Source organism: Aegilops tauschii, chromosome 4 (assembly GCF_002575655.3).
Source record: "Aegilops tauschii subsp. strangulata cultivar AL8/78 chromosome 4, Aet v6.0, whole genome shotgun sequence".
Lineage (NCBI taxonomy): Eukaryota > Viridiplantae > Streptophyta > Magnoliopsida > Poales > Poaceae > Aegilops > Aegilops tauschii.
The window spans coordinates 246,772,679-246,786,532 of NC_053038.3; positions in this window are offsets into that span (position 1 = coordinate 246,772,679).

The window sequence follows — 13,854 nt, forward strand, 5'->3', positions numbered from 1 at the left end:
ACCCGAGTCCTTATGGACCGCAAGCTCCACAGGACCGACTGTTTCCAGATGATCATGTTCAGCTCCCAGGACATGGTGGTGATTTCTATGAAGATTACTACGGAGACGTCTGAGTTGGTGGTAGTTCCACTAGTATTGTAATAGTTGTATTCCCCACAGCCCTGCGTGTCTTGTGGGATACGACTTGGTGTGTATCACGTTCCAGAGGTGTAAAAAAATAATGTATAGGAGCTTGGAATGCCTCTGATGAGATGTATCGTCTTTCATCGTAGCTATACTCTAGCCTGGACTTGTACTAAACTATGTATGGCGTGTATGACCGTTGGTATATGTATGTCAGTTGCTATATTACCATGTCATAATGATGATCATCTCTGCATTCCGTGTTATCCATTACATTCCACATTTCCCTGCCAAGAATTTAGCCATCCTTGTCTAAACCGTTATCTTGTCTCTCCTAGGATCGTCAACACCCGCAACAACCCCGCTGTCCAGGCGCAGGGTGAAGCCAATGCAGTTAGGGGGGAGAATCTGCCTCAACCGCCTTCTCTGGCCGAAGTCATGCTGGAGGCAGAAAGAAACAAGCGTGAGACTAACCGCTTGCTAGAGCGAATTGAGCAGAATACTGCACGTCATTAGAGGAACGACTTGGTGTCCATCAATGACTTTATCAAGTTGTACCCACCGAAGTTTAACCATTCCGTCGAGCCCCTCGATGCGGATGATTGGCTTCGCGGCATCACCCATAAGCTACGTTCTGCCAACGTAGCCGAAGCTGATAAGGTTACCTACGCTGCCTATCACCTCGAAGGCCCTGCTAGCCTTTGGTGGGAAAACTTTGAGGCTATGCGCCCAGCCGGCCAAATCACTACTTGGGCTGAATTCAGTGAGGCTTTCTGTGAGCATCACATTCTGGAGGGTCTCATAGATCGTAAGCGGGAAGAATTCTGCAACTTCACCCAAGGCAGACTGACTGTGGATGCATACAGCTGTGAGTTTGGAAACTTAGCACGCTATGCTCCTGAAGACGTATCCACCGACGCCAAGAAGCAGGAAAGGTTCCGCAAGGGACTTAGCCCCGAGCTTCGTCGTGATCTTCGTCTGCACGAGTGCACCTCTTTCCAGAAATTGGTCAATAAGGCCATCAGTGCTGAGACAGGACAGACTGACTATGACGCTACACGCAAGCACTCTCGCGATTTTGGTTCCTCATCCGGCTCCGGATCCCAGAAGCGCCGGGTCTGGATTCCAAACACTGCTCTGCCACCTAGGTTCACTCCGAGGCCATCCTTCGAGGCGCCTCGCCCCAACCAGCAGTATGCACCGCCCAAGGTCTATGGTGGCCCCGCTGCTAATGCTGCTCCACGCCCCAATGTTGTGACATGCTTCAAGTGTGGAGAAACGGGTCACTATTTGCGCGAGTGCCCCTGAAACAACCCTAATCAACCTGGACAGTCCGTTGGCCGTGGTAAGCCAGCACGAAAGACTTACTACACCAAGCCAGCCACCACTGCACGTGGCCATGTCAACTATGTTTCAGCTGAAGAAACTCATGAGGATCCCAACGTCGTCCTTGGTACGCTCCTTGTTAATTGCCATCCGGCAACTGTTCTTTTCGATACTGGAGCATCTCATTCATTTATCTCTGAGAGCTATGCTCGATTGCACAACACCACATTTAGTGACATGCCCACCTGCATGGACATTCAAACTCCTGGTTCTAGATGGAAAACCTCTAGGATAAGCCATGGAAATGAAATTCTTGTCGACAGATTGGTCTTCCTTGCATCACTAATAGCTCTCAAGTCCTCGGACATAAATATCATCTTGGGTATGGACTGGATGTCAGCTCATTATGCTAAGATTGATTGCTCTACTAGAACGGTTCAACTCACCCATCCGTCGGGCAAGACAGTCAATGTTTTGACCCGATTGTCTAAGCGTCAACTTTACTCATTAAATGCCAACCCTCTTCTAGACCTTGAAGATGTTCCGGTAGTCCGTGACTTCCCGGATGTCTTTCCAGAAGAACTGCCAGGTATTCCACCTGACAGGGATGTCGAGTTCGTAATAGACCTTGTTCCAGGAACCGTCCCAATCTCTAGAAGACCTTATAAGATGGCACCCCTAGAGCTAGCTGAGCTTAAGAAACAACTCGATGAGTCCTTGAAAAAGGGTTTCATCCGTCCTAGTTCTTCTCCGTGGGCTTGCCCCGTCCTCTTCGTCAAGAAGAAGGATGGTACGGATCGGATGGTTGTAGATTACCGACCTGTCAACCTAGTCACTATCAAGAACAAGTATCCGCTCCCCAGGATCAACGACCTGTATGATCAGCTCGCTGGATCCTCAGTCTTCTCTAAAATGGATTTGAGGTTGGGCTACCATCAAATCAAAATCAAGAACGGGGACATTCCTAAAACGGCCTTTGTTACTCGTTATGGCCAATATGAGTACACCGTCATGTCTTTCGGTCTAACCAATGCTCCAGCCATTTTCTCTCGGTTAATGAACTCGATCTTCATGGAGTATTTGGATAAATTCGTCGTGGTATACCTCGATGATATACTCATCTACTCCAAGAATGAGGAAGAACATGCCGAGCATCTAAGACTAGTATTGACGAAACTTCGAGAGCCTCGCCTTTATGCTAAATTCTCTAAGTGTGAATTCTGGTTGCCAGAAGTGACCTATCTAGGCCATGTAATCTCTGGTAAGGGTATTGCTGTCAATCCCGAGCGAGTTCAAGCCGTCCTTGACTGGACTCCACCTGAATCGGTCAAGCAAGTTCGGAGTTTCCTTGGCTTAGCGAGCTACTGTCGCCGCTTCGTCGAGAATTTCTCCAAGGTTGCTAAACCTCTAACTAAACTCCTCAAGAAAGATAAAAAGTTCAAGTGGACCCCACAGTGCGAGTTCAGCTTCCAGGAACTGAAAAGACGCCTGACATCTGCTCCCGTACTCATACCACCAGATTTTTCCAAGGACTTTGTTATCTATTGCGACGCCTCGCGACAAGGACTAGGTTGCATACTCATGCAAGATCGTCACGTGATTGCCTACGCTTCCCGACAGTTGCGTCCACATGAGGATAATTATCCCACACATGATCTAGAGCTTGCAGCCGTAGTCCATGCACTCAAAACATGGCGGCATTACCTTCTCGGTAATCGTTGTGAGATTTTCACCGATCACCAAAGTCTAAAATACATTTTCACCCAACCGGATTTGAATCTCAGGCAAAGACGTTGGGTCGAGTTGATCACAGATTACGACTTAGGAATAACTTACACCCTGGGCAAAGCCAACGTCATGGCTGATGCGCTAAGCCGTAAATCTTACTGTAACAACTTGATGTTACAACAAGGTCAACCACTTCTTCACGAGGAATTCTGTAAGCTTAACTTTCACATTGTTCCTCGAGGGTTCCTATCCACCCTGGTGGCGAAACCTACCCTTACAGATCAGATCATCAAAGCTCAGAAGGTAGATCCGGGAATCTCCCGTATTAAGAGAAACATCAAGAAAGGAGTTGCGGATTGTTTCTCCGTTGATGACCAAGGTGTTGTGTTCTTTGGAGACCGTCTAGTGGTTCCCAAGGTACGCAACCTGAGGCGATTGATCCTTAAGGAAGCTCATGAATCTCCTCTCACTATTCATCCCGGTAGTACTAAAATGTATCAAGACCTACGCCAGAGGTTTTGGTGGACTAGGATGAAGAGAGAAATTGCTCAATACATTGCTAATTGCGACGTCTGTCGTCGTGTTAAAGCAGAGCATCAACAGCCTGCTGGCACCCTTCAACCTTTGGATATTCCTGAATGGAAATGGGATAAAGTCAGTATGGATTTCATTACCAGGTTTCCCAGGACCAAGAGAGGGAATAATGCTATCTTCGTTGTTGTCGATCGTCTTTCCAAAGTAGCCCACTTCCTACCTGTTCGTGAGAGTATAACCGCGAGCCAGCGAGCTGACTTGTACATCTCCCGAATAGTGTCTCTTCATGGTGTTCCATTGGAAATTAACTCAGACCGTGGAAGTCTCTTCACCTCTCGATTTTGGGAAAGTTTCCATAATGCTATGGGAACTCGTCTCTCCTTTAGCACCGCCTTCCACCCTCAATCAAGTGGTCAGGTAGAACGAGTTAATCAAATTCTGGAGGACATGCTCCGAGCTTCTGTCATCTCTTTTGGCATGGATTGGGAGAAATGCCTTCCATTCGCCGAGTTCGCTTATAACAATAGTTATCAAGCTAGCTTGGGCAAAGCTCCTTTCGAGGTTCTCTATGGACAAAAATGTCGAACGCCTCTTAACTGGTCAGAAACCGGGGAAAGACAACTCTTTGGCCCGGATATGATTCAGGAAGCAGAGGAGCAGGTTTGCATTATTCGTGAGAAATTGAAAACAGCCCAATCTCGCCAAAAGAGCCATTATGACCGCAAACATAAGGCTATGACTTTTGAGGTTGACGAGAAGGCTTACCTTCGGGTTACTCCTTTAAAGGGAACCCATCGATTCGGTATCAAAGGCAAATTGGCTCCTCGTTACATTGGACCCTTTCGCATCCTTGCCAAGCGAGGAGAAGTTGCCTACCAACTGGAACTACCTCCGCATCTTTCCAAGGTTCATGACGTCTTCCACGTTTCTCAACTCAGGCGTTGCTTCTCGGATCCTATCCGTGGTGGACCACGAAACACTTGATCTCCAAGATAATCTCACATATCGGGAATATCCTGTTCGCATCCTTGATCAAGCCGAGCGTACCACTCGACGCCAAAACATCAAGTTTCGCAAGGTTCAATGGTCACACCATTCCGAGAAAGAAGCTACTTGGGAAAGGGAGGATCGTCTTCGACTTGAGTACCCCACCTTCTTCCCAACGGATCCTAAATCTCGGGACGAGATTCTTTTGAGTGGGGGTGAGTTGTCACATCCTAGCTAGTCCATGCATTAGAGTGTTGCATCATGTCTACTTTTCACAGAAACTTGAAATGGGGATGCCGGAAACCCCCAGCACCCCCCCTGAACACAACTAGGGTTTACTAAAATCCTTTTCAATGAACCTGAAATGCCCTCCATAAATGTTCACCATCTTTGGTCCTTGCTAAAACCTCTGCCAAAAATGGTTTCATATTTTTGGAGGCTCTTCTGGATTTTGCACCAAGCCATGAGTATTTGCATTTGGGCAATTTAAATCCTATAAATATTTTAAAATGCCCAAATAATCTTGAAGGTATTTTTAGGCTGTTGAGAATATTTTCAAATGTGCCTCTGAATATTTTCAGGTTTTTCCTAAATGGAATAGTATTTGTACTATTTCAAAACACAGAACAGAAACAAATAAAAAGAAAAACAGAAAGCAGAGAAGAAACTTACCTGGCAGCCCACCTCGCGGCCCAGCACTGTGCTGGCCCATGGCCAGTCAGTTGCTTGGTCCCGCCAGAGCAGGCACAGAGGTGATGCCGGCGTGCGCGAGCTCGCCACGGCGCCACCTGCTTGCCGCCTCGCCCGTGGACGAGCTGGACGACCTCCACGTCGCGCCCCCGAGCCCCTGGACACCTCCATTCGCCCCCATCGCCTCTCCCTCGCTCTCTCTCGCCATGGCCGAAGGAGACGCTGCCACCTCGCCGGCATAGCCGTAGCCACCGCCGTCTCCGCCTCACCTGACCGTGTCCAGCAGCTCCGCCGTCGCCTTCTCCTTCGAGCAAGTCGAGCCCCGAGCGCCCGCTTGCCCCGAAGCCACTGCTCTGACCTCGCCTTCACCGCCCCCCGCCGGAGATCCCCTCCGCCGTCACCACCGCAGCAGTTCGCCCCCGACCTCGCCGTCCGCTCCGTCGCAACCACCGTGAGCCTGGCCACCTCCCTATCCTCTCCATTCTCCCTCTCGAGCTCCGTAGCAACTGCACGTAGCTCACCCGCACGCGTCGCCGCCGAGCTCGTCGCCGATGAGGCTACGGCCATCCAACGGTCGCACCACCATGGCCGTTAGCTTCACTACATCGCCAGGAGCCCGTAGCACCATCGCACGCCCCTCGCCGTGCTCTCTAGCGACGGGTTCGACTACACCCGTACCCCGCCAGCCGCACAGCTCGTCGCCGGCGTCGATTCCTGCGACCCCGAGCTCCACCACCACCACCAATCGATGCGGCTCGTTCCCAGCTGCGTGTAGATGCTCTCCGCTGCCCATTTGGTCGCCGGAGAACGGATCCCGCACCCCACCGCCGCGTCTGGCCTCGCCGGCTGCTAAACGCCGGCGCTTCCGCCAAGTTGACCAGGGGTTGACCTCCCCTGGGTCAATGACAAGTGGCGCCTGCCTGCTAATTAACCTGGGTTAGATTTAAGTTAATTCTAATTAGTTTAATTATCTAACAGTGACACTGACACAGGGGACCCACACGTCAGGTTTGACCTGGACGACCCCGTTGACCGCTGACGTCATCATGACACACTGCTGACGTAATAAACAATTTAATTACTAGAATTATTTTTATACAGGAAATTCCAGAAAATATCACAAACTTCAAAAAATCATAGAAAATAATCTATAGCTCTGAATGAAAAGATTTATATATGAAAAATGATCAGAAAAATCCATTCTATCCATCTGTACTGGTTTCATGCATGTTTAAGCAAATTAACCTACTGTTTAATGCAGAACAAGATAAAGCACTAATAAGGACCACATATGAACTTGGAATTTGAATCTTTGATTCAAAATAGTCCAAACCCATCTGGTCTTAGTTGCATTAGCCCAATACATCCATTTTGCCATGTCTCATGCATGCATCATATTGTTGCACTTTGCTTGGTGTTGATTGTGCTTCGATGTGTTCATCGTGGTAGGTTCTGCCTCCGAGGATATTCACGAGTATCCAACTGAAGGGCAGCATCCCACCACCACTCCGTCAGGCAAGCAACCCATTGATCATTTCGATACAAACCCATCTTCTCGCTTCTGCTCTCATTTCCTGCATTAAGACAACGCGATTCAAACTGCTGTGTGCTGCGGTAGTTGAACCCACTTTCCTTTGCATGACCTGTCATTGCCACAGTAACTAGATGAAACCCACTAGCATGTGTAGGAGTTGATTGAGCCATGTTGTGTTCCTACAATGCTATGCTTGCTACGCTTAGAGTCGTGTCAGGTCTGGCTCATCAGGGTGATGAACTAGAGTGAAAGCGTGTGTCGGTAATGAGAGTGAGGTGTTGAATACGATTTGGTAAAGGTATCGATGGGAGGCCATGTAGGAGTACATGGTGGGTTGTTTCATTGAGACCGTCCCTAAGAACTGAGATCTGTATGCGTGATTTTAGATTTAGCTACTACCATGCATTGGGCCCGAAACCAATGGACCCCCTCGGCTTCTTAATCACCCTTGTCCTCTGTCGAGGAGTTGCACGTAGTTTCTGGTGTTTGTAATAAGCTGGAGGCCGTGGGCAGCGCTGACCAAGGGGTGGGCTGTGATGCGGTAGGCTCGTGGCCCGGTGTACCGAGTTGCCCGTTTGGTGTCTCGGGAACCCTGCACACATCGTTCGGGGCCGTATGTGGAAACCTCGGCCGGACTCCCTGCGGATGGAACCTGAATAGGCGATAAACCTGGACTAGAGACCCGAGTGTTTAGGTAGGCTGTGGCCGACACCCTCGCTGGGCTTCCGCTTGAACATTGCCGAGTACATACTATGTAAACGGTGGTAAGTGGTGAGAGCGTGTGTGACGAAGTACACCCCTGCAGGGTATAAAACTATTCGAATAGCCGCGTCCGCGGTAAAGGACTACTTGGTCGCCTATGCAGTTCATAGAAAAGTAAATGGATACTACTAAAAGCCTCAAGATAAGTGTGAGTACCGCGGATGGCCCTCTCGTAGGTTGACGAGGGAGGATCCACGGTGGAGTATTGAAATGGTGATTAGTGGACTCGTGTGCGAAAACTATTTTACAAGTGGTGTCTCGTAGGATAGCTTAGCCAAGAGTCAAAGCTGGCTTGCTGCAATAACTCCACTACCTTCTTGAGAATGAACATGTATAGTAGGATCTGTTGTAAGACTTGCTGAGTACCTTTGTACTCATGTTGCTTCAATTACTGTTTTCAGACGACAACACCGCCCCTTCCGATGGGTTCTATGTAGAACTCGACGACGACGAGTGACTTGCCACCCAGGTGGTGATCTAGGCTTGTGAAGGGCCTACGTAGATAGAGAGGCTTCGTCAAGCCTTCTTTCTTTCTAGTGTCCGTACCTAGACAAGTTGCTTCCGCATGTGTTTGAATGATTGTATGACTTGAGTGTCGGGTCATGTGACCCCTATCTGTATGAACATGTTATGTAAGGCTCTCCGGAGCCCTTTAAATAAAGTACTTTGAGTTGTAGAGTTTTGTTGTGATGCCATGTTGTATTTACACATATCGAGCATATTGTGTGTATGATTGAAATGCTTGGTATGTGTGGGATTCGACAATCTAGTTGTTTATCCTTGGCAGCCTCTCTTATGGGGAAATGTAGTCTAGTGCCTCCTTGAGCCATAGCAGTCCGCTACAGCCCGGTTCACCGGAGTCCTGCTAGCCCAGCACTACTGCTCTGGACACTTGACTCGCCGGCATGTGTTTCATATCGTTCCTGTGTCTGTCCCTTCGGGGAAATGTCACGCGGTGACATTTGGAGTCCTGCCTAGCCTGCTACAGCCCGGGTTCCCGGAGTCCTGTTAGCCCAGTGCTACAGCCCGGATTCACACGCTGCTGACCGACACGTTCGATGTTGATTCATGTATGCCTGTCCCCATACGTTAGTGCCGCTTTGGGTTCACGACTAGCAATGTCAGCCCGAGTTCTCTGTCATATGGATGCTAGCGACATTGTCATATACGTGAGCCAAAAGGCGCAAACGGTCCAGGGCCATGGTAAGGCGACACCCGTGGGAGTACCGTGCGTGAGGCCGCAATGTGATATGAGGTGTTACAGGCTAGATCGGTGTGACTTAGAATCGGGGTCCAGACACAAAGTAGGCACAAAGGACAAGTAGGTATTCAAATCTTGCAATGCTGCATCTACTTCTGGAGTCCACTTCATGGGCCCTGCCTTCTTCAAAATTTTGAAGAACGGCAAGGTGTGCTCGGCGGACTTGGAGATGAATCCGCTAAGCGCGGCAAACGCACCCTGTCAGACGCCTCACATCCTTAACTGTCTTGGGTGCCTGAATCTGCTCGATAGCTTTGGTCTTGTCGGGGTTGGCTTCTATCCCACGATGGGATACAAAGAACACAAGTAGCTTGCCGGAGGGAGGGCCAATCACACACTTCTCTGGGTTCAGCTTCAAGTTGATCTTGTGCAAATTAGCAAACGTCTCCTCCAAATCCTGGATGAGGGTTGATCTATCCTGGGTCTTGAAGACAATATCATCCATATATGCTTCAATGTCCCTATGCAGCTGTGATTCAAAACCAATCTGGACTGCTCTTACGAAAGTGGACCCGGCACTCTTCAGCCCGGAAGGCATGCGCATGAAGCAGTATGCACCACATGGGGTGAGGAATGAGGTCTTCTCTTCGTCTTACTTGGACATAAAGATCTGATGATATCCAGAGTATGCATCCATAAAAGAGAGCAACTCACATCGTGAGGTAGAATCCACAATCTGGTCGATGTGCGATAAGGGACATGGATCTTTCGGGCAGGACTTGTTAAGATCTCTGAAGTCTATGCATAGCCTCCAATTTCCATTAGCCTTGCGTACGACCACTGGATTTGGCAACCACGTTGGATGCGGTACTCCCCTGACCAGACCAGCTGCCTCAAGTTTCTTGATCTCTTACGCAATGAATTGTTGCTGCTCCAAGGCTTGCTTTCGGACCTTCTGCTTGACGGGTCAGGCATGTGGGCAGATAGCAAGGTGGTGCTCGATTACCACCCTGGGAACACCTGGGATATCAGATGGTTGCCAAGCAAACACATCGATATTCACCCGTAGGAAGGCAACGAGCACGCTTTCCTATTTGTCATCAAGGGTGACACTGATAGTAAAGGTACCATCAACGCCAGCCGGCCCGGCCGGGACCTTTTTCGTAGAAGGTGTGGTGGCCTTGGATCTCTTGCTATTGGAACTGTACGGCAAGTCATCGACAGGTGCAGCATACTTCGAGGAGGTACGCTTCCCGGATTCCTTGCTGGTGTCCCTGCTAGCCTTCTTCTTTACTTTGATTTCCTTGGCTGGAACTGTGGCCTCTGCGGCCTCTGCCACGACTAAGCCCCGGTAAATCTTATCCATGCAAATGATTGCGTCCTACTCGTCTGATGGAATGGAAATGACTCCCACTGGTCCTTGCATCTTCAAGGTGTTGTAGGCATAGTGGGATGCCGCCAGGAATTTTGCCAGGGCTGGTGTTCAAGGATTCCATTATACGGCAAGGGGAGGTCGACCAAATCAAACACAACCTTCTGAACCCGGTAGTTCAACTCTCCTCGGAATGTCACTGGCAACATGATCTTTCCCTTAGGATGACTCCTACTAGGGTTGATTCCTTGAAACGTGCCTGTGACCTTGAGTTCTTCCTCTGCTATCTGAAGTTTGCTGATGACCTTTGGGTAATCAGATTCAACCCAACCTCGCCGTCAACCACCATCTTTGTGACTCTGAGGTTGTGGATCGTTGGTGACACCAACAACGGGAAGCATCCTACCGCAGTGGTGCGGTCAGGATGGTCCTCTACGTCAAAGATGATGGGCGTGTGTGACCATTTGGGCGGCTTCCGAGACTCCACCACTAGCCTCACAACATCGATCTCACGCGTCCACCATTTAAGTTGGCGGTGAGAGGAGTGCAGAGATGCACCTCTGTCAATGCACAGGGCGTCAGTGGCTTTCTGGAATTCCTGCTCACTGGTTTCCTCTTCATCCCCTCCATCACTTCCATCATCACAATCCTCCTTCTCTCTGCCCCTGGCTGGTTTTACTTCGTTCCGAAAAGCCTTGCCCGGGCGATTTGCTTCACCGCCCCGGCCCTTCCCACCAGCGCCATTCTGACCATTTTCCTTATCACGCTTCTCATATTCAGCCCTCTCCTTCTTAATGAGCTGCTCAACCTGATGACAATCCTAGAGATCGTGGACCTTGGTCCTTTGATTTCCTTGGCTGGAACTGTGGCCTCCGTGGCCTCTGCCACGACTAAGTCCCGATAAATCTTATCCATGCAAATGATTGCGTCCTTCTCGTCTGATGGAATGGAAATGACTCCCACTGGTCCTTGCATCTTCAAGGTGTCGTAGGCATAGTGGGATGCCGTCATGAGTTTTGCCAGGGCTGGGCGTCCAAGGATTCCATTGTACGGCAAGGGGAGGTCGACCACATCAAACACAACCTTCTCAGCCCGGTAGTTCAACTCTCATCCGACTGTCACTGGCAACATGATCTTTCGTTTAGAATGACTACTACTGGGGTTGATTCCTTGAAATGTGCCTGTGACCTTGAGTTCTTCCTCTGCTATCTGAAGTTTGTTGATGACCTTTGGGGAAATCAGATTCAACCCAACCTCGCACTCAACCACCATCTTTATGACTCTGAGGTTGTGGATCGTTGGTGAGACCAACAACGGGAAGCATCCTACCGCAGTGGTGCGGTCAGGATGGTCCTCTCCGTCAAAGATGATGGGCGTGCGTGACCATTTGAGAGGCTTCCGAGACTCCGCCGCTAACCTCACAACAATGATCTCACGCGTCCATCGTTTAAGTTGGCGGTGAGAGGAGTGCAGAGGTGCACCTCCGTCAATGCACAAGGCGTCAGTGGCTTTCTGGAATTCCTGCTCACTGGTTTCCTCTTCATCCCCTCCATCACTGCCATCATCACAATCCTCCTTCTCTCTGCCCCTAGCGGGTTTTACTTCGTTCCGAAAAGCCTTGCCGGGGCGATTTGCTTCACCGGCCCGGCCCTTCCAACTAGCGCCATTCTGACCTTTTTCCTTATCACGCTTCTCATATTCAGCCCTCTCCTTCTTGATGAGCTGCTCAACCTGATGACAATCCTAGAGATCGTGGCCCTTGGTCCTTTGATTTCCCTGGTGGGAACTGTGGCCTCCGCGGCCTCTGCCGCGACTGCGTCCTAGTACATCTTATCCACGCAAATGATTGCGTCCTTCTCGTCTAACAGAATGGAAATGACTCCCAATGGTCCTGGCATATTCAAGGTGTTGTAGGCATAGTGGGATGCCATCATGAGTTTTGCCAGGGCTGGGCGTCCAAGGATTCCATTTTACAGCAAGGGGAGGTCGACCACATCAAACACAACCTTCTCAGCCCGGTAGTTCAACTCTTGTCCGACTGTCACTGGCAACATGATCTTTCGTTTAGAATGACTCCTATTGGGGTTGATTCCTTGAAACGTGCTTGTGACCTTGAGTTCTTCCTCTGCTATCTGAAGTTTGCTGATGACCTTTGGGGAAATTATATTTAACCCGGCCCCGCCGTCGACCACCATCTTTGTGACTCAGAGGAAGTGGATCGTTGGTGAGACTAACAACGGCAAGCATCCTACCGCAGTGGTGCGGTCAGGATGGTCCTCTCCGTCAAAGATGATGGGCATGTGTGACCATTTGAGTAGCTTCCGAGACTCCACCGCTCGCTCCACGACATTGATCTCACGCGCCCACCGTTTAAGTTGGCGGTGAGAGGAGTGCAGAGATGCACCTCCGTCAATGCACAGGGTGTCAGTGGCTTTCTGGAATTCCTGCTAGCTGGTTTCCACTTCATCCCCTCCATCAGTGCCATCATCGCAATCCTCCTTCTCTCTGCCCTTGGCGGGTTTTCCTTGGTTCCAAATAGCCTTGCCGGGGCGATTTGCTTCACCGCCCCGGCCCTTCCCGCCAGCGCCATTCTGACCTTTTTCCTTATCATGCTACCCATATTCAGCCCTCTCCTTCTTGACGAGCTGCTCAACATGATGACAATCCTGGAGATCGTGGCCCTTGGTCCGATGGATCGTGCAACATGGCCCATCGCCTTTCCCAGCTTTCTTCAGCAGCCACAGCCTCCCGCCAGTTAGTGCACGCAGCAACTTCCTTGCCAGGGGCTTCGGCCTTAGCCTTCTTGCCGGTACTAGGCGTGCCCGATCCCTCAATGGTCAATAATTCTTTTATCCTTGTGCTTCTTGTTCTTCTTCTCCTAACTGGTGGCCTCATCGTCATCTTCTGAGTCGACGTCGATGCCATCCTCTTCTCCAGGGAGCTTCCTCCCTTCCTCCACACGAGCACACTTTTCCACCAAAGTGTAAAGTTCCTTCACAGTCTTGGGCAACCGGACATTCATCTTGGATTGTATCGGATGGTTGCACATGTTGGACTGGAATGCAGCTATCGCAGCTGCCGGGTGGATATCTGGAATATTCCTGTGGACTCGGCTGAACCTCTCCATGTACTTCCGCAGAGTCTCTCCTTCCTTCTGCGGGAGAACCTGCAAATTGCTGGGCTGCCCTGGTTCTTTGTGGTCGCTTGTGAAGGTGGCAACAAACTCATGGCACATGTCAGCCCAGGTCGAGATGGAGTTCTCCATCAGATGCATCAGCCACGACCTCATGTTTGGCTTATGCGCCAAAGGGAAGTAGTTGGCAGAAACCTTCTCATCTCTTCCCCCGGAAGCGTGAACAGCGATGGTGTAGATGCTCAAGAACTCTGCCAGGTTCAGTCTCCCATCGTACTTCTCTAGAATCTCTAGCTTGAACGTGTGAGCGGACGGCCAATGGACTTGCGGCAACTCACGGGTGAAGGCAGGGCACCCAGCCTCGAAAGGCAGGTACCTGCCTCTACCAAGCGCAGGCTCATCGATGTTGATGCCATCGCGCCCATTGGACTAGCGGTGGACATCGTGGCATCGCTCAATGGTGA